General features: G+C 48.0%; 9 non-coding genes across 9 annotated transcripts; 2 read left to right on the top strand and 7 right to left on the bottom strand.

Moving 5' to 3' along the window:
• The first annotated feature begins 315 nt into the window (after positions 1-315).
• Positions 316-388, top strand: TRNAR-ACG (transfer RNA arginine (anticodon ACG)). Its single transcript has one exon. It is a non-coding gene; the product is annotated as a tRNA-Arg (tRNA).
• A 1013-nt stretch (positions 389-1401) lies between these two features.
• Positions 1402-1508, bottom strand: LOC144765332 (U6 spliceosomal RNA). The gene has a single exon (XR_013597333.1). It is a non-coding gene; the product is annotated as a U6 spliceosomal RNA (small nuclear RNA).
• A 1810-nt stretch (positions 1509-3318) lies between these two features.
• On the bottom strand, positions 3319-3425 carry LOC144765370 (U6 spliceosomal RNA). The gene has a single exon (XR_013597370.1). It is a non-coding gene; the product is annotated as a U6 spliceosomal RNA (small nuclear RNA).
• A 1788-nt stretch (positions 3426-5213) lies between these two features.
• Positions 5214-5320, bottom strand: LOC144765014 (U6 spliceosomal RNA). Its single transcript, XR_013597032.1, has one exon. It is a non-coding gene; the product is annotated as a U6 spliceosomal RNA (small nuclear RNA).
• Positions 5321-7122: 1802 nt separating this feature from the next.
• On the bottom strand, positions 7123-7229 carry LOC144764783 (U6 spliceosomal RNA). Its single transcript, XR_013596813.1, has one exon. It is a non-coding gene; the product is annotated as a U6 spliceosomal RNA (small nuclear RNA).
• A 1801-nt stretch (positions 7230-9030) lies between these two features.
• On the bottom strand, positions 9031-9137 carry LOC144765115 (U6 spliceosomal RNA). The gene has a single exon (XR_013597128.1). It is a non-coding gene; the product is annotated as a U6 spliceosomal RNA (small nuclear RNA).
• Positions 9138-9849: 712 nt separating this feature from the next.
• On the top strand, positions 9850-9922 carry TRNAR-ACG (transfer RNA arginine (anticodon ACG)). The gene has a single exon. It is a non-coding gene; the product is annotated as a tRNA-Arg (tRNA).
• A 1014-nt stretch (positions 9923-10936) lies between these two features.
• LOC144764782 (U6 spliceosomal RNA) lies at positions 10937-11043 on the bottom strand. The gene has a single exon (XR_013596812.1). It is a non-coding gene; the product is annotated as a U6 spliceosomal RNA (small nuclear RNA).
• An 8530-nt stretch (positions 11044-19573) lies between these two features.
• Positions 19574-19680, bottom strand: LOC144764781 (U6 spliceosomal RNA). Its single transcript, XR_013596811.1, has one exon. It is a non-coding gene; the product is annotated as a U6 spliceosomal RNA (small nuclear RNA).
• Positions 19681-20866: the final 1186 nt, after the last annotated feature.

Below are 20866 nucleotides of genomic sequence, written 5' to 3'. Positions count from 1 at the left end.
AAACTCCTTTTTGTTGTACCCGCCTACTTACTAAGGAGTTCACAAGCTCAGCCCCACACAGACCTGGAGCTGATTATGTTAACGCAGACTATTTAAGAAACTGAGCCTGATCTAAAAGATTTTCTTGGATCTAGGACCATTTTGCCTAGCTTTTAGGTCCTTCCTTCTCCTAAAGTCCTTTGTACAACTTAGGAAAACCTCACAGAACAGACTTTCAGGAGGTCAGATGGGTTTCCTTGTGCCATCACACACACACACACACACACACACGCTTTCTAGCCCTCTTAAGGACAAAAAGATGTGTGTGAATACATAGGGCCAGTGGCGCAATGGATAACACGTCTGACTACGGATCAGAAGATTGTAGGTTCGACTCCTATCTGGCTCGGAAGGGTTGTAGGTCTCTTTTTCATTATGTTCCGGTGGTATTCTTATTTACCTCAGACTTGTTGTAGGTTCAATATTCTCCAGCAGGACTCATCCATCAGTTGTTCCACGGTAGACCTGAAGTAATAGGACCACGGCTAGTTAAACATTTCCCATTTGCTGCTGGACTCTACATGACGGCCGACACGTGGTGTGCTGCTTTTGTATTTCAACATGGGTCCCTGATGCTCTTAACTACATAAAAAAGCTTGTTGACAAAAGTGTGTGTGCGCGAGGGTCTGTGGACGAAGGCAGGTGTGTGCAATTGAATGCTTACCCATTTACATTTGTGAGAGGGACAAACCAACTCCTTGTGGGCTGCAGGCTTACAACTGGTAGCCCCAGTAGCCAGGCAGAACCACAGTTAAGGAGAGAGAGGAAGTTGGTCCATTATTAGAGAAGAACCATGAGAATCTTGCCCTGCTACCTTCTTCCCCTCTCAGCCACGATCGGCCAAGACCTATCTATTAGGGTGGAGGGTGAACAATTCTTGGACCTCAGAAACTGAGGGATGTAGACCCAATATGTCCTCCAAGCGCCTAGAGACCTGGTGCCCAATCTGGCATGGTGTTTTTCAGCATACCCGACCAATCTGGTTGCAAGGCAGATTTTAACAGTACTGCTGAAAAGAGACTCCCAGGCATCCCTGAGGCCATCATTGGCATAGGCCATGCCCTTCTCTTTGTCCTGCTTCCCACAAAGCAACTCATCACTGGCAGCAGTATAGATTTGGAGGTGGTGAAGAATAATGACAGGGAGGCTGAAAAGGAGAAAGAAAAGTCCCAGAAGTCCTGCAGGCTTCCTTGATAAATGCTGCTGGACATAGAGCGCACCTTCTTTACTGCAAGGCAAATACATTAAAAATGTTGAGAAGAGACAATCTAAAAATACATATTACATGACACAGGACTGGAACCTGCTTTATTATTTCAATTAGTCTTGAAAACAAAGAAGATTTCTCTCCTAAAAGCTGTTAAAAATATGGAACGCTTCACGAATTTGCGTGTCATCCTTGCAGAGGGGCCATGCTAATCTTCTCTGTATCGTTCTAATTTTAGTATATGTGCTGCCGAAGCAAGCACACTTTATTGATGAACTGACGATGTTTATAAACTATCTAAATCGACAGTCTCTAGACATAGGGTGGCCTGGCAGAGATGCTCAGATGGCCAGTAAGCATTCAAATCTTAGCCAATGGGCAAAAATGTATGAAGAGTAGCAATCCATTATTCTTTACTGCATTCGTAGTCCAAGACTTCACACACCGTAAGTATGTAGATTATGCCAGGGTTGCAAAGGCTCATGGTTTGGGCTACAGACAAGGAGCATTGTGACATCACGCTGCCTGTGGAACTTTGATATTAAAGGCGAAACAGCTGCACAGTGGGTTAGGTGAAGTGCTCTGAGTGTGGAAAGGCAGCATGCTTGGGTCCCTGGACAAGGTGAGCCTACGACAAGGTGTCTGAATTTTAACCCATATTGTAATATTAAACTCCTTTTTGTTGTACCCGCCTACTTACTAAGGAGTTCACAAGCTCAGCCACACACAGACCTGGAGCTGATTATGTTAACGCAGACTATTTAGGAAACTGAGCCTGATCTAAAAGATTTTCTTGGATCTAGGACCATTTTGCCTAGCTTTTAGGTCCTTCCTTCTCCTAAAGTACTTTGTACAACTTAGGAAAACCTCACAGAACAGACTTTCAGGAGGTCAGATTGGTTTCCTTGTGCCTTCACACACACACACACACTTTCTAGCCCTCTTAAGGAAAAAAAGATGGGTGTGTTTACATAGGGCCAGTGGTGCAATGGATAACACATCTGACTACGGATCAGAAGAGTGTAGGTTAGACTCTTATCTGGCTCGGAAGGGTTGTAGGTCCCTTTTTCATTATGTTCCTGTGGTATTCTTATTTACCTCAGACTTGTTGTAGGTTCAATATTCTCCAGCAGGACTCATCCAGCAGTTGTTCCACGAGAGAGATGCAGTAATAGGACCACGGCTAGTTAAACGTTTCCCATTTGCTCCTGGACTCTATGTGACGGCCGTCACGCGGTGTGCTGCTTTTGTATTTCAACATGGGTCCCTGATTCTCTTAACTACATAAAAAAGCTTGTTGACAAAAGTGTGTGTGCGCGCGAGGGTCTGTGGACGCAGGCAGGTGTGTGCAATTGAATGCTTACCCATTTACATTTGTGAGAGGGACAAACCAACTCCTTGTGGGCTGCAGGCTTACAACTGGTAGCCCCAGTAGCCAGGCAGAACCACAGTTAAGGAGAGAGAGGAAGTTGGTCCATTATTAGAGAAGAACCATGAGCATCTTGCCCTGCTACCTTCTTCCCCTCTCAGCCACGATCGGCCACGATCAGCCAAGACCTCTCTATTAGGGCGGAGGGTGAACATGTATTGGTCCTCAGAAACTGAGGGATGTAGACCCAATATGTCCTCCAAGCACCTATAGACCTGGTGCCCAATCTGCCATGGTGTTTTTCAGCATACCTGACCAATCTGGTTGCAAGGCAGATTTTAACAGTACTGTTGAAAGGGGACTCCCAGGCATCCATGAGGCCTTCATTTGCATAGGCCCTGCCCTTCTCTTTATCCTGCTTCCCACAAAGCAACTCATCACTGGCAGCAGTATAGATTTGGAGGTGGTGAAGAATAATGACAGGGAGGCTGAAAAAGAGAAAGAAAAGTCCCAGAAGTCCTGCAGGCTTCCTTGCTAAATGCTGCTGGACATAGAGCGCACCTTCTTTACTGCAAGGCAAATACATTAAAAATGTTGAGGAGAGACAATCTAAAAATACATATTACATGACACAGGACTGGAACCTGCTTTATTATTTCAATTAGTATTGAAAACAAAGAAGATTTCTCCCCTAAAAGCTGTTAAATATATGGAACGCTTCATGAATTTGCGTATTATCTTTGCGCAGGGGCCATGCTAATCTTCTCTGTATGGTTCCAATTTTAGTATATGTGCTGCCGAAGCGAGCACACTTTATTGATGAACTGACAATGTTTATAAATTCTCTAAATCTACAGTCTCTAGACATAGGGTGGCCTGGCAGAGATGCTCAGATGACCAGTAAGCATTCAAATCTGAGCCAATGGGCAAAAATGTATGAAGAGTAGCAATCCATTATTCTTCACTGCATTCGTGGTCCAAGACTTCACACACCGTAAGTATGTAGATTATGCCAGGGTTGCAAAGGCTCATGGTTTGGACTACAGACAAGGAGCATTGTGACATCACGCTGCCTGTGGAACTTTGATATTAAAGGGGAAACAGCTGCACAGTAGGTTAGGTGAAGTGCTCTGAGTGTGGAAAGGCAGCATGCTTGGGTCCCTGGACAAGGTGAGCCTACGACAAAGTGTCTGAATTTTAACCTGTATTGTAATATTAAACTCCTTTTTGTTGTACCCGCATACTTACTAAGGAGTTCACAAGCTCAGCCCCACACAGATCTGGAGCTGATTATGTTAACGCAGACTATTTAAGAAACTGAGCCTGATCTAAAATATTTTCTTGGATCTAGGACCATTTTGCCTAGCTTTTAGGTCCTTCCTTCTCCTAAAGTCCCAACTTAGGAAAACCTCACAGAACAGACTTTCAGGAGGTCAGATGGGTTTCCTTGTGCCTTCACACACACACACGCTTTCTAGCCCTCTTAAGGACAAAAATATGGGTGTGTCTACATAGGTCCAGTGGTGCAATCGATAACACGTCTGACTACGGATCAGAAGATTGTAGGTTTGACTCCTATCTGGCTCGGAAGGGTTGTAAGCCCCTTTTTCATTATGTTCCTGTGGTATTCTTATTTACCTCAGACTTGTTGTAGGTTCAATATTCTCCAGCAGGACTCATCCAGCAGTTGTTCCACGGTAGAGCTGCAGTAATAGGACCACGGCTAGTTAAACGTTTCCCATTTGCTGCTGGACTCTACGTGACAGCCGTCACGTGGTGTGCTGCTTTTGTATTTCAACATGGGTCCCTGATTCTCTAAACTACATAAAAAAGCTTGTTGACAAAAATGTGTGTGAGAGGGTCTGTGGACGCAGGCAGGTGTGTGCAATTGAATGCTTACACATTTACATTTGTGAGAGGGACAAACCAACTCCTTATGGGCTGCAGGCTTTCAACTGGTAGCCCCAGTAGCCAGGCAGAACCACAGTTAAGGAGAGAGAGGCAGATGGTCCATTATTAGAGAAGAACCATGAGCATCTTGCCCTGCTACCTTCTTCCAGTCTCGGCCACGATCGGCCAAGACCTCTCTATTAGGGTGGAGGGTGAACATTTCTTGGTCCTCAGAAACTGAGGGATGTAGACCCAATATGTCCGCCAAGCACCTAGAGACCTGGTGCCCAATCTGGCATGGTGTTTTTCAGCATACCCGACCAATCTGGTTGCAAGGCAGATTTTAACAGTACTGCTGAAAAGGGACTCCCAGGCATCCCTGAGGCCATCATTTGCATAGGCCCTGCCCTTCTCTTTACCCTGCTTCCCACAAAGCAACTCATGATTGGCAGCAGTATAGATTTGGAGGTGGTGAAGAATAATGACAGGGAGGCTGAAAAAGAGAAAGAAAAGTCCCAGAAGTCCTGCAGGCTTCCTTGCTAAATGCTGCTGGACATAGAGCGCACCTTCTTTACTGCAAGGCAAATACATTAAAAATGTTGAGGAGAGACAATTTAAAAATACATATTATATGACACAGGACTGGAACCTACTTTATTATTTCAATTAGTCTTGAAAACAAAGAAGATTTCTCTCCCAAAAGCTGTTAAAAATATGGAATGCTTCCCGAATTTGCGTGTCATCCTTGCGCAGGGGCCATGCTAATCTTCTCTGTATCATTCCAATTTTAGTATATGTGCTGCCGAAGCGAGCACACTTTATTGATGAACTGGCAATGTTTATAAACTCTCTAAATCTACAGTCTCTAGACATAGGGTGGCCTGGCAGAGATGCTCAGATGGCCAGTAAGCATTCAAATCTGAGCCAATGGGCAAAAATGTATGAAGAGTAGCAATCCATTATTCTTCACTGCATTCATGGTCCAAGACTTCACACACCGTAAGTATGTAGATTATGCCAGGGTTGCAAAGGCTCATGGTTTGGGCTACAAACAAGGAGCATTGTGACATCACGCTGCCTGTGGAACTTTGATATTAAAGGCGAAACAGCTGCACCATAGGTTAGGTGAAGTGCTCTGAGTGTGGAAAGGCAGCATGCTTGGGTCCCTGGACAAGGTGAGCCTACGACAAGGTGTCTGAATATTAACCCGTATTGTAATATTAAACTCCTTTTTGTTGTACCCGCCTACTTACTAAGGAGTTCACAAGCTCAGCCACACACAGACCTGGAGCTGATTATGTTAACGCAGACTATTTAAGAAACTGAGCCTGATCTAAAAGATTTTCTTGGACCTAGGACCATTTTGCCTAGCTTTTAGGTCCTTCCTTCTCCTAAAGTCCTTTGTACAACTTAGGAAAACCTCACAGAACCGACTTTCAGGAGGTCAGATGGGTTTCCTTGTGCCTTCGCACACACACACACACACTTTCTAGCCCTCTTAAGGACAAAAAGATGGGTGTGTCTACATAGGGCCAGTGGTGCAATGGATAACACGTCTGACTACGGATCAGAATATTGTAGGTTTGACTCCTATCTGGCTCCGAAGGGTTGTAAGCCCCTTTTTCATTATGTTCCTGTGGTATTCTTATTTACCTCAGACTTGTTGTAGGTTCAATATTCTCCAGCAGGACTCATCCAGCAGTTGTTCCACGGTAGAGCTGCAGTAATAGGACCACGGCTAGATAAACGTTTCCCATTTGCTGCTGGACTCTACGTGACAGCCGTCACGTGGTGTGCTGTTTTTGTATTTCAACATGGGTCCCTGATTCTCTTAACTACATAAAAAAGCTTGTTGACAAAAGTGTGTGTGCGCGCGAGGGTCTGTGGACGCAGGCAGGTGTGTGCAATTGAATGCTTACCCATTTACATTTGTGAGAGGGACAAACCAACTCCTTGTGGGCTGCAGGCTTACAACTGGTAGCCCCAGTAGCCAAGCAGAACCACAGTTAAGGAGAGAGAGGAAGGTGGTCCATTATTAGAGAAGAACCATGAGCATTTTGCCCTGCTACCTTCTTACCCTGTCAGCCACGATCGGCCAATGCCTCTCTATTAGGGTGGAGGGAGAACATTTCTTGGACCTCAGAAACTTAGGGATGTAGACCCAATATGTCCTCCAAGCGCCTAGAGACCTGGTGACCAATCTGGCATGGTGTTTTTCAGCATACCCGACCAATCTGGTTGCAAGGCAGATTTTAACAGTACTGCTGAAAAGGGACTCCCAGGCATCCCTGAGGCCATCATTTGCATAGGCCCTGCCCTTCTCTTTATCCTGCTTCCCACAAAGCAACTCATCACTAGCAGCAGTATAGATTTGGAGGTGGTGAAGAATAATGACAGGGAGGCTGAAAAAGAGAAAGAAAAGTCCCAGAAGTCCTGCAGGCTTCCTTCCTAAATGCTGCTGGACATAGAGCGCACCTTCTTTACTGCAAGGCAAATACATTAAAAATGTTGAGGAGAGACAATTTAAAAATACATATTACATGACACAGGACTGGAACCTGCTTTATTATTTCAATTAGTCTTGAAAACAAAGAAGATTTCTCTCCTAAAAGCTGTTAAAAATATGGAACGCTTCACGAATTTGCGTGTCATCCTTGCGCAGGGGCCATGCTAATCTTCTCTGTATCGTTCCAATTTTAGTATATGTGCTGCCGAAGCGAGCACACTTTACTGATGATCTGACAATGTTTATAAACTCTCTAAATCTACAGTCTCTAGACATAGGGTGGCCTGGCAGAGATGCTCAGATGGCCAGTAAGCATTCAAATCTGAGCCAATGGGCAAAAATGTATGAAGAGTAGCAATCCATTATTCTTCACTGCATTCGTGGTCCAAGACTTCACACACCGTAAGTATGTAGATTATGCAAGGGTTGCAAAGGCTCATGGTTTGGGCTACAGACAAGGAGCATTGTGACATCACGCTGCCTGTGGAACTTTGATATTAAAGGCGAAACAGCTGCACAGTAGGTTAGGTGAAGTGCTCTGAGTGTGGAAAGGCAGCATGCTTGGGTCCCTGGACAAGGTGAGCCTACGACAAGGTGTCTGAATTTTAACCCGTATTGTAATATTAAACTCCTTTTTGTTGTACCCGCCTACTTACTAAGGAGTTCACAAGCTCAGCCCCACACAGACCTGGGGCTGATTATGTTAACGCAGACTATTTAAGAAACTGAGCCTGATCTAAAAGATTTTCTTGGATCAAGGACCATTTTGCCTACCTTTTAGGTCCTTCCTTCTCCTAAAGTCCTTTGTACAACTTAGGAAAACCTCACAGAACAGACTTTCATGAGGTCAGATGGGTTTCCTTGTACCTTCACACACACACACACGCTTTCTAGCCCTCTTAAGGACAAAAAGATGGGTGTGAATACATAGGGCCAGTGGTGCAATGGATAACGTGTCTGACTATGGATTAGAAGATTGTAGGTTCGACTCCTATCTGGCTCGCAAGGGTTGTAGGTCTCTTTTTCATTATGTTCCTGTGGTATTCTTATTTACCTCAGACTTGTTGTAGGTTCAATATTCTCCAGCAGGACTCATCCAGCAGTTGTTCCACGGTAGAGCTGCAGTAATAGGACCACGGCTAGTTAAACTTTTCCCATTTGCTTCTGGACTCTACGTGACGGCCGTCACGTGGTGGTGCTGCTTTTGAATTTCAACATGGGTCCCTGATTCTCTTAACTACATAAAAAAGCTTGTTGACAAAAGTGTGTGTGCGCGAGGGTCTGTAGACGCAGGAAGGTGTGTGCAATTGAATGCTTACCCATTTACATTTGTGAGAGGGACAAACCAACTCCTTGTGGGCTGCAGGCTTACAACTGGTAGCCCCAGTAGCCAGGCAGAACCACAGTTAAGGAGAGAGAGAGGAAGTTGGTCCATTATTAGAGAAGAACCATGAGCATTTTGCCATGCTACCTTCTTCCCCTCTCAGCCACGATCGGCCACGACCTCTCTATTAGGGTGGAGGGTGAACATTTCTTGGACCTCAGAAACTGAGGGATGTAGACCCAATATGTCCTCCAAGCGCCTAGAGACCTGGTGCCCAATCTGGCATGGTGTTTTTCAGCATACCGGACCAATCTGGTTGCAAGGCAGATTTTAACAGTACTGCTGAAAAGGGACTCCCAGGCATCCCTGAGGCCATCATTTGCATAGGCCCTGCCCTTCTCTTTATCCTGCTTCCCACAAAGCAACTCAACACTAGCAGCAGTATAGATTTGGAGGTGGTGAAGAATAATGACAGGGAGGCTGAAAAAGAGAAAGAAAAGTCCCAGAAGTCCTGCAGGCTTCCTTGCTAAATGCTGCTGGACATAGAGCGCACCTTCTTTACTGCAAGGCAAATACATTAAAAATGTTGAGAAGAGACAATTTAAAAATACATATTACATGACACAGGACTGGAACCTGCTTTATTATTTCAATTAGTCTTGAAAACAAAGAAGATATCTCTCCTAAAAGCTGTTAAAAATATGGAACGCTTCACGAATTTGCGTGTCATCCTTGCGCAGGGGCCATGCTAATCTTCTCTGTATCGTTCCAATTTTAGTATATGTGCTGCCGAAGCGAGCGCACTGTATTGATGAACTGACAATGTTTATAAACTCTCTAAATCTACAGTCTCTAGACATAGGGTGGCCTGGCAGAGATGCTCAGATGGCCAGTAAGCATTCAAATCTGAGCCAATGGGCAAAAATGTATGAAGAGTAGCAATCCATTATTCTTCACTGCATTCGTGGTCCAAGACTTCACACACCGTAAGTATGTAGATTATGCCAGGGTTGCAAAGGCTCATGGTTTGGGCTACAGACAAGGAGCATTGTGACATCACGCTGCCTGTGGAACTTTGATATTAAAGGCGAAACAGCTGCACAGTAGGTTAGGTGAAGTGCTCTGAGTGTGGAAAGGCAGCATGCTTGGGTCCCTGGACAAGGTGAGCCTACGACAAGGTGTCTGAATTTTAACCCGTATTGTAATATTAAACTCCTTTTTGTTGTACCCGCCTACTTACTAAGGAGTTCACAAGCTCAGCCCCACACAGACCTGGGGCTGATTATGTTAAGGCAGACTATTTAAGAAACTGAGCCTGATCTAAAAGATTTTCTTGGATCAAGGACCATTTTGCCTACCTTTTAGGTCCTTCCTTCTCCTAAAGTCCTTTGTACAACTTAGGAAAACCTCACAGAACAGACTTTCATGAGGTCAGATGGGTTTCCTTGTACCTTCACACACACACACACGCTTTCTAGCCCTCTTAAGGACAAAAAGATGGGTGTGAATACATAGGGCCAGTGGCGCAATGGATAATGCGTCTGACTACGGATCAGAAGATTGTAGGTTCGACTCCTATCTGGCTCGGAAGGTTTGTAGGTCTCTTTTTCATTATGTTCCTGTGGTATTCTTATTTACCTCAGACTTGTTGTAGGTTCAATATTCTCCAGCAGGACTCATCCAGCAGTTGTTCCACGGTAGAGCTGCAGTAATAGGACCACGGCTAGTTAAACGTTTCCCATTTGCTGCTGGACTCTACGTGACGGCCGTCACGTGGTGGTGCTGCTTTTGTATTTCAACATGGGTCCCTGATTCTCTTAACTACATAAAAAAGCTTGTTGACAAAAGTGTGTGTGCGCGAGGGTCTGTGGACGCAGGCAGGTGTGTGCAATTGAATGCTTACCCATTTACATTTGTGAGAGGGACAAACCAACTCCTTGTGGGCTGCAGGCTTACAACTGGTAGCCCCAGTAGCCAGGCAGAACCACAGTTAAGGAGAGAGAGGAAGTTGGTCCATTATTAGAGAAGAACCATGAGCATTTTGCCCTGCTACCTTCTTCCCCTCTCAGCCACGATCGGCCACGAACTCTCTATTAGGGTTGAGGGTGAACATTTCTTGGACCTCAGAAACTGAGGGATGTAGACCCAATATGTCCTCCAAGCGCCTAGAGACCTGGTGCCCAATCTGGCATGGTGTTTTTCAGCATACCGGACCAATCTGGTTGCAAGGCAGATTTTAACAGTACTGCTGAAAAGGGACTCCCAGGCATCCCTGAGGCCATCATTTGCATAGGCCCTGCCCTTCTCTTTATCCTGCTTCCCACAAAGCAACTCATCACTAGCAGCAGTATAGATTTGGAGGTGGTGAAGAATAATGACAGGGAGGCTGAAAAAGAGAAAGAAAAGTCCCAGAAGTCCTGCAGGCTTCCTTGCTAAATGCTGCTGGACATAGAGCGCACCTTCTTTACTGCAAGGCAAATACATTAAAAATGTTGAGGAGAGACAATTTAAAAATACATATTACATGACACAGGACTGGAACCTGCTTTATTATTTCAATTAGTCTTGAAAACAAAGAAGATTTCTCTCCTAAAAGCTGTTAAAAATATGGAACGCTTCACGAATTTGCGTGTCATCCTTGCGCAGGGGCCATGCTAATCTTCTCTGTATCGTTCCAATTTTAGTATATGTGCTGCCGAAGCGAGCACACGTTATTGATGAACTGACAATGTTTATAAACTCTCTAAATCTACAGTCTCTAGACATAGGGTGGCCTGGCAGAGATGCTCAGATGGCCAGTAAGCATTCAAATCTGAGCCAATGGCCAAAAATGTATGAAGAGTAGCAATCCATTATTCTTCACTGCATTCGTGGTCCAAGACTTCACACACCGTAAGTATGTAGATTATGCAAGGGTTGCAAAGGCTCATGGTTTGGGCTACAGACAAGGAGCATTGTGACATCACGCTGCCTGTGGAACTTTGATATTTAAGGCGAAACAGCTGCACAGTAGGTTAGGTGAAGTGCTCTGAGTGTGGAAAGGCAGCATGCTTGGGTCCCTGGACAAGGTGAGCCTACGACAAGGTGTCTGAATTTTAACTAGTATTGTAATATTAAACTCCTTTTTGTTGTACCCGCCTACTTACTAAGGAGTTCACAAGCTCAGCCCCACACAGACCTTGGGCTGATTATGTTAACGCAGACTATTTAAGAAACTGAGCCTGATCTAAAAGATTTTCTTGGATCAAGGACCATTTTGCCTACCTTTTAGGTCCTTCCACCTCCTAAAGTCCTTTGTACAACTTAGGAAAACCTCACAGAACAGACTTTCATGAGGTCAGATGGGTTTCCTTGTACCTTCACACACACACACACACGCTTTCTAGCCCTCTTAAGGACAAAAAGATAGGTGCAAATACATTGGGCCAGTGGAGCAATGGATAACGCGTCTGACTACGGATCAGAAGATTGTAGGTTCGACTCCCATCTGGCTCGGAAGGGTTGTAGGTCTCTTTTTCATTATGTTCCTGTGGTATTCTTATTTACCTCAGACTTAATGTAGGTTCAATATTCTCCAGCAGGACTCATCCAGCAGTTGTTCCACGGTAGAGCTGCAGTAATAGGACCACGGCTAGTTAAAAGTTTCCCATTTGCTGATGGACTCTACATGACGGCCGTCACGTGGTGTGCTGCTTTTCTATTTCAACATGGGTCCCTGATTCTCTTAACTACATAAAAAAGCTTGTTGACAAAAGTGTGTGTGCGCGCAAGGGTCTGTGGACGCAGGCAGGTGTGTGCAATTGAATGCTTACCCATTTACATTTGTGAGAGGAACAAACCAACTCCTTGTGGGCTGCAGGCTTACAACTGGTAGCCCCAGTAGCCAGGCAGAACCACAGTTAAGGAGAGAGAGGAAGTTGGTCCATTATTAGAGAAGAACCATGAGCATCTTGCCCTGCTACCTTCTTCCCCTCTCAGCCACGATCACCACGATCGGCCAAGACCTCTCTATTAGGGCGGAGGGTGAACATTTCTTGGACCTCAGAAACTTAGGGATGTAGACCCAATATGTCCTCCAAGCGCCTAGAGACCTGGTGCCCAATCTGGCATGGTGTTTTTCAGCATACCCGACCAATCTGGTTGCAAGGCAGATTTTAACAGTACTGCTGAAAAGGGACTCCCAGGCATCCCTGAGGCCATCATTTGCATAGGCCCTGCCCTTCTCTTTATCCTGCTTCCCACAAAGCAACTCATCACTAGCAGCAGTATAGATTTGGAGGTGGTGAAGAATAATGACAGGGAGGCTGAAAAAGAGAAAGAAAAGTCCCCGAAGTCCTGCAGGCTTCACTGTAAAATGCTGCTGGACATAGAGCGCACCTTCTTTACTGCAAGGCAAATACATTAAAAATGTTGAGGAGAGACAATTTAAAAATACATATTACATGACACAGGACTGGAACCTGCTTTATTATTTCAATAAGTCTTGAAAACAAAGAAGATTTCTCTCCTAAAAGCTGTTAAAAATATGGAACGCTGGGGGCGTGGCTAGCAGCCAAGCATGGCGGCCGCATAGCGAGTGAGCTCCTGAGGGCACTGTGACCTTAAAGCAAATCCGACTAGTTATCCGATACCCAGCCCACCTGAAGCGGCGGCGTTCGGGTCCGGGGCCGAAGCGGTGCTACCGGTCCGCTTTTGGACTGAATTGGAGGTCTGGAACCGGGCGGTTCCCAAGCGTCACATCAGGCCCTACTGGCAGAAACGCAGCGCCGGCCTCGCGTACCACCCGGACCCCGGCGGAAGTGCGACCAAGCCGGCGGAGAGGGGTTGGAGCGCTCCGGTGTCCGCCGGTCCAAGTTCAGCCTGCCTGACACACTTGGCGACAACGCCCCACAACGCTCGTGTCAGCACCTCACCTGTGCAGGACAGCAGTATCACGAAGGGAAGTCCGGATTCCACCTTAGACGTGCTGGCCGCCGCTGCACTCTCGATCCTCCCCCCCGGCGGACTGCGAGGAACGGCAGAGGCGTCTCCGCGACTCGCCTGGCTGGCGGATCGCCGTGGAGGCGCAGATCGGCTCCAGCGGGAGGTGAGAAACTTCGGTGCCCCCGGGGGACAAAGCCATGCGGTAGATCGGCACAGGAGCTCGCAGAGGGACCTCGAGGCCCGCATCCGGCCCGGTGTCACCATTCGCAACCCTGGCTTGACAGGGACACAACTTCAGGATACTGAGGCCTGCCTGGCCTCTGGAGGGGCGAATACCCGAGACCAGACCCAGCGGGAACCGGAGTGCCTGTGAGTACCGGACCGGCACGGGGGACCACAATCTGAGGCAGCTGTGACCATTAGGGGTGGCGAGGGGTGAGAGCGCAGGGCTCGATACACGACCTGTGGCCCACACAGACCCACCGAGTCTATCCTGCTCCACCACGACGGCCGGTAAGGCATACCCAGGGGCAGAAGAGGGGACTCTGTCCAGCAAACGTCAGCCTAGAGCCTATAAACTGTGAGGCAGGACGTGGCGCAGACCGCGTCTACATAAGACGAGACTCCGGAGTTCGCGAGCCCCAGCACCATGGCGGGCAAAGGCACTCGGAGTTCTTCCACGCAGGCCAAGTTGGACAAATTTGCATACGGTCAGCAAGGTCAGCAACACTCCGGAGGACGCACTTCCATCGGAAATGCTCATGACTCGGATGGTGCGAAGAAAATAACGCTAGAGGACATTATGAAGACACTCTCGGAGGTTAAAACTACAGTAGGCGCCATTTCCTCTGAGGTCTCCCTGCTGCGAGCGGACTTTCATAAAATGGCGGAGAGGGTGTCGCAGGTGGAGGTGGTCACAAACTCGCTTAGGGAGGACACCTCGGACCTACAGATGGCCATGGAAAAGATGCAGAAAGTGACCAAGCTCCTCCATGACAAACTGGACGACCAGGAAGGGCGGTCGCGACGCAACAACGTGCGCATCCTTGGAATTCCGGAGACGGAGGGGAAGGGGGCCATGGACCTCTACGTGGAGGATCTCATCAAAAGCAAACTGCAGCCCAAAGGCCTGTCCCACTTCTTCTCGGTGGAGAGGGCACACAGAGTCCCGGGAGGTCCGCCCAGGACGGGAGCGGCGCCAAGGCCGGTGCTGGCCTGGCTTTTCAATTTTAGGGACAGAGACGCAATCCTGCAGGCGGCAAGAACCTCGCCGCCGGTGCGGATCCAAAATGCAACCTTGGCCTTCTTCCCAGACTACACGGCGGAGGTGGCCAGACGTCGCAAGTCCTTCACGGAGGTTAAAAAAGCGCTGCGTGACAGGGAGCTACCATACTCCATGCTATTCCCAGCTAAACTGCGAATCGTAGCCGAAGGAAAGACCTGGTTTTTTGACACGCCGGAGGTGGCGCAGGAATGGTTGGAGGGATGGAGACCAGCAAGACAACGGCATCGTTCGCACCGTGACCGACCGCAACATCGTACCGAAAAGACAGTGACCAGTCACACCTCCCAATCACCCCGTCAAGAGGGCGCGGAGGAAACAGAATCGGATCTTGAAAGGGACCCACTGGACTCCGGATAACCGGCTCCGGTTTGAAGCCGATCTATATTTGTATGGGACTGAGTGTGCCGCGGGGGCCGTGGACCTGGCGTGGCTGAGTAGGGTGGGCGCAGGCAGTGCCCGTAAGGAACTCACCGACCCTACGAGCAAGTAAGATGTCTGGGGGAGGACTAAAGCACTCTGCAAAGTTGGGGTTACGGGCGGGGGTTGGTCCGTGGAGCAGGGTAGCAGGGTGGGGGGATGGGAACACAGTTTTCTTGTTCGTGTTTATGTTATTGTTCATGGTCATCATTCAGCATTCACGTTGTGCTGTCACCCCGGCACTCACATGTCTCCTACGCAGTTTGACATGGTACGACACGTATGCTAGCCCTGGGGACGTGCTAGGTGCAAGTCTCTCTTACCGGCTCCATGGCCAGGCCACTTAACGTCACGCCCGCTGAGGGCTCCCCTGCCACTGTGGGGATATCCCCACTGCGCATGTTAACATGGAATGTCAGAGGCCTGGGTGATAAAATCAAAAGAGGTCTGGTACTGCAGGCCATAAAACGACACAGCCCGGACTTGGTCCTCCTACAAGAAACCCACCTCATGGGGTCCACCTGCAAAGCACTTGATAGGCGTGGCTACACAATGGCGATACACGCGGAGTTCTCCACCGGTTCCAGGGGCACGGGTGTCCTGGTAAAGAATTCGTCCTCCTTCATCATCACCAGCCGAATGGCAGACGACCAGGGTCGTTTTGCTGCGGTCCATGGTCAATGGGAGGGCAGGTCCTTCAACGTGGTATCGGTGTATATTCCCCCAGCACTACACTCAGTAGCCCTGCCTGCACTAGGCAAGTTTCTCCTTGACCTCCCTGATGGAGATACGATTATTGGGGGTGATTTTAATGCAATCATAGACCCACTTAAGGACACCTTTCCCTCTAGGGCCCGACCTCGGGGTAATGCACCACTCTCGGACTTTGTAGAAGCCCTAGGCCTTACAGACCTCTGGCGCCACTTACATACCGGGGACACTCAATACACTTACTACTCAGCTGTGCATAATAGCTTATCCCGGATAGACTACTTTATGGCACTGGGGTTGGGGCTGGAAATGGTAGAAAAGGTAGACGTTCTGCCCAGAGGGATCTCTGATCATTCTCCACTTGTTCTGTCAATCACCACCGGGGGGAAAAGAAGTGCACGGCTCTACCCGATTTACCCCAATTTTTTGAAAATCCCCAAGATTCGGAAAAAACTCAAACTGGTGACGACACAGTATTTTGAAGAAAATACAGGCACGGTGACATCACCGTCCATATTATGGGAAGCGTACAAGGCGGTCCTCCGGGGGGCGGCCATCGCAACAATAACGGGGTACAAACGGGATTCCAGAAAGGAACTCACAGACTTAGAACTGCCGGTTAACGCGGCCAGTACTGCACACATGAAAGACCCATCCCCAGCCACGACACACACTCTCATGATTCGGCAACAACAATACCTAGCCCACCTTAAAACGACAGAAAAGGGATACATAGCTAATACTAAACATAGAATATATGACGTGGGCGATAAGGCGGGTCGAATGCTGGCATGGCTGGATAAAAGGGGGACTGGAGCGAGGGGTATTCAGAGCTTAGAATCAGAAGATGGGAGGACACTGACACACCCAGAAGATATAGTTTGCACACTGGCACGACACTATCAAACAATATATACACCGGACAGGGTAGTCACACAGCAAATGGCAGCAGCAACTCTAGCGGACATTACTGTCCCCAGCATCTCGCAGGAGGATAGAGATACCCTGGAAATAGACCCGACGGTGGAAGAAATTCAGCTGGCAATCCAAGCGTTGCAGTCTGGAAAGGCACTAGGCCCGAACGGGATTCCAGTAGAATGGTATAAGTCCATGGCTCCAGAACTCAGTACCCCATTGCTGGCCATGTATTTGGACAGCAGGGACAAAGCAGAATTGCCACTGGATCAGCGCACGGCCACAATTGTGGCAATACCCAAACCGGGGAAACCCCCGACTGAGTGTACCTCGTATCGCCCGATATCATTACTAAATATTGAGGCCAAGATATTGGCTAAACTTCTAGCCACCCGCTTACTGCCCCACCTCGGCACCCTGATCCACCCTGACCAATCGGGCTTTATGCCGCACCGGAGCACTGCGATGAACCTCCGGAGAGTGCATAATGTACTGGCCCGTGCGCACCTCCTCTCGGAACAGGCAGCGATTCTCTCTCTCGACGCTAAAATGGCGTTCGACCTTGTAGAGTGGGAATATCTCTTTCAAGTGCTAGAACGCGTGGGACTTGGGCCGAAATATATTGCATGGGTGCGGCTGCTTTATAAGAATCCAGTCGCACAGGTGGTAGCCAACGGCCACATATCACCGAGATTTGTGTTGGGCAGGGGGACTAGACAGGGCTGCCCCCTATCCCCCTTACTCTTCGCACTGGTGCTTGAGCCCCTGGCTATCCAGATCAGGTCTACGTCCTTATTTGCAGGCATTAAGTGGGAGGAGGGATGGGAGGACAAAGTCTCATTATATGCAGACGACATGCTCGTCTACATGACTGCGCCCGACACCGGCATCCCGGCCCTGTTAGATCTCTGTAACGACCATGGGCGCACGTCAGGTTACACACTAAATTGGTCGAAATCCATCGTATACACACTGAAAGGCCCGGCACCGAGGTTGCAGGATGGCTGTCCGTTGCTTACGACGGCGGTCTCCTTCAAATACTTAGGTATTGTAGTCACAAACACGGAGGCGGACTTCTTTGCCAGTAACTTAAAACCACCTATAGATCGCCTGCGGGCGGACGTCAAGCATTGGGCGGCACTTCCATTGACCCTACTTGGTAGGGCAGCTTTATACAAAATGATGGCGCTCCCGAGGCTCCTCTATGTCCTAGAAAACACCCCATATCTAGTCCCGCCGCGATACTTCAAGCAGATAGTGGCGTTAGTCACTGCCTTACTCTGGGACAATGGCCCAGCGCGCATAGCGTACGAAAAATTGGTTAAAGGCTGGTATGAGGGGGGCATAGCGCTCCCCAACATCCAACTGTACTACTGGGCGGCTCAACTTAAAATCATTAACTACTGGATCCACGCCCCAAAAGACGACCCGGCCTACCGGGCGGACTGGACGCAGCTTGGGACGGAACGCATGCTGTCTGTACTCTACAATAAATCGCAACTTAAAACCCTACTCGGCCCGACCAAACACACGGCGACTCTATGGCACATGGCACAGACCCGGTTGGGGTGGACAGGACGTATCACCAAAATGACACCCTTGTGGGACACAAAGACATTTGGGAACCTCAGAAGCTGTGTGGGATTTGGGCGGTGGGACTCTATAGGCATCTCCACGGTAGGGGATCTCTGGGACAAAGACACGGTAGTGCCATTTTCACACCTACAACAACAGTATAACCTTGGACCTACAGAAACATTCAGATATGTGCAAATTAGGCACGCGTTACTGCGGGCGATTCCTGCGGGCGCCGAGCTGCCGGAGTCATCCCCGTTAGAGGATAGACTGTTAACAGAATTCATGGTCCAGAGCGCTACCTCCCTCACATACAAAAAATTGGTCAATAATCTCAAAGATCCAACATTGAAACTTAAAGAAAAATGGGAGGGAGAATTAGGCGGGACAGATGAATTTGAATGGAATGAGGCGCTGGCCTCCCCGAAAGAGGTGGGGATCTCCAGTAAGCTCAGGCTGGTGCAACTTAAAATCCTACACCGCATCTACTATACCAGAACGCTGCTGCATAAAATACAGAGAGCACCCCATCCCTTTTGTCTGAGAGGCTGCGGGGAAGAGGGAACACTGCTTCACACGCTCTGGGACTGCCCACAAATACAGGAATTCTGGAGACGAATAATGCGCTCGATCTCCCAGGCCCTCAAACACACGATACTACCTGAACCACGCAAGTGCCTTTTAAATATCTGGGACCCCAACGACCTAGGCAGGTATGAATTAATTTGGGCAACGCTGGCTATAACTGTGGCCAAGCGGGACATAGCTCAGAAATGGGGCGCAACAGAACTACCCACCGCAAGTAGATGGGCCAAAAACCTGGACATGCTAATGATAACGGAAAGGGCAGTGTATGTACTGCGTGCGGCGCCGCGCAAATGGAACAAGGTGTGGACGGCATGGAATATATACAGGGGGGAGATTTGTGACCCCTTACCGGAGGGAGAAGACCCAGACTCAGAGGAGGAAGAGGGCTAATGCAAATTAGGGGGAATACACCTTAGCACACTATGTTATGACATTACTGGCATAGACCTGGCTAGCTACCACCATGCACACCGGGTAACTGAGGATGTGGAGGAAGGGGTGGAAACAAAATGACAATGATGACACATAGTTGGGGGGGGAGGGGGGAGAGGGGGAGTTTGTTGTTTCTGTATTATTAAAAGTGATGATAACGTTACATTATACACAGCAGGAGGGGTAGATAGACGAATACAGTATAAATGTACAACCCGTATATTAATATGTCCATGAGATTTAAATGGTACCTATACAGCAATCCTGAATAAGCAGAGGTTACTTGATGTTTATGAATGTTGATATGTACAACTGTCGCAGTTACCTCTTGAATGTATAAAACTGAGTAAACACTATTCCTTCCTATTAAAAATAAAGTTTAAAAAAAAATAAAAAATATGGAACGCTTCACGAATTTGCGTGTCATCCTTGCGCAGGGGCCATGCTAATCTTCTCTGTATCGTTCCAATTTTAGTATATGTGCTGCCGAAGCGAGCACACTTTATTGATGAACTGACAATGTTTATAAACTCTCTAAATCCACAGTCTCTAGACATAGGGTGGCCTGGCAGAGATGCTCAGATGGCCAGTAAGCATTCAAATCTGAGCCAATGGGCAAAAATGTATGAAGAGTAGCAATCCATTATTCTTCACTGCATTCGTGGTCCAAGACTTCACACACCGTAAGTATGTAGATTATGCCAGGGTTGCAAAGGCTCATGGTTTGGGCTACAGACAAGGAGCATTGTGACATCACGCTGCCTGTGGAACTTTGATATTAAAGGCGAAACAGCTGCACAGTAGGTTAGGTGAAGTGCTCTGAGTGTGGAAAGGCAGCATGCTTGGGTCCCTGGACAAGGTGAGCCTACGACAAGGTGTCTGAATTTTAACCCCTATTGTAATATTAAACTCCCTTTTGTTGTACCCGCCTACTTACTAAGGAGTTCACAAGCTCAGCCCCACACAGACCTGGAGCTGATTATGTTAACCCAGAGTATTTAAGAAACTGAGCCTGATCTAAAAGATTTTCTTGGATCTAGGACCATTTTGCCTAGCTTTTAGGTCCTTCCTTCTCCTAAAGTCCTTTGTACAACTTAGGAAAACCTCACAGAACAGACTTTCAGGAGGTCAGATGGGTTTTCTTGTGCCTTCACACACACACACACACACACACACACACACACACACACACACACACACACACACACACACACACACACACACACACACACACACACACACACACACACACACACACACACACACACACACACACACACACACACACACACACACACACACACACACACACACACACACACACACACACACACACACACACACACACACACACACACACACACACACACACACACACACACACACACACACACACACACACACACACACACACACACACACACACACACACACACACACACACACACACACACACACACACACACACACACACACACACACACACACACACACACACACACACACACACACACACACACACACACACACACACACACACACACACACACACACACACACACACACACACACACACACACACGCACGCACACACACACACACACACACACACACACACACACATCATGTTTATATCACTCTATGAAGACCAGTGAAAAAAACCTACATTATGAGGGCCACCCTTT

This window comes from Lissotriton helveticus, chromosome 6, assembly GCF_964261635.1.
Source record: "Lissotriton helveticus chromosome 6, aLisHel1.1, whole genome shotgun sequence".
NCBI lineage: Eukaryota > Metazoa > Chordata > Amphibia > Caudata > Salamandridae > Lissotriton > Lissotriton helveticus.
The sequence above is the reverse complement of the archived record's forward strand: the minus strand, read 5'-3'. Positions and strand labels throughout refer to the sequence as shown.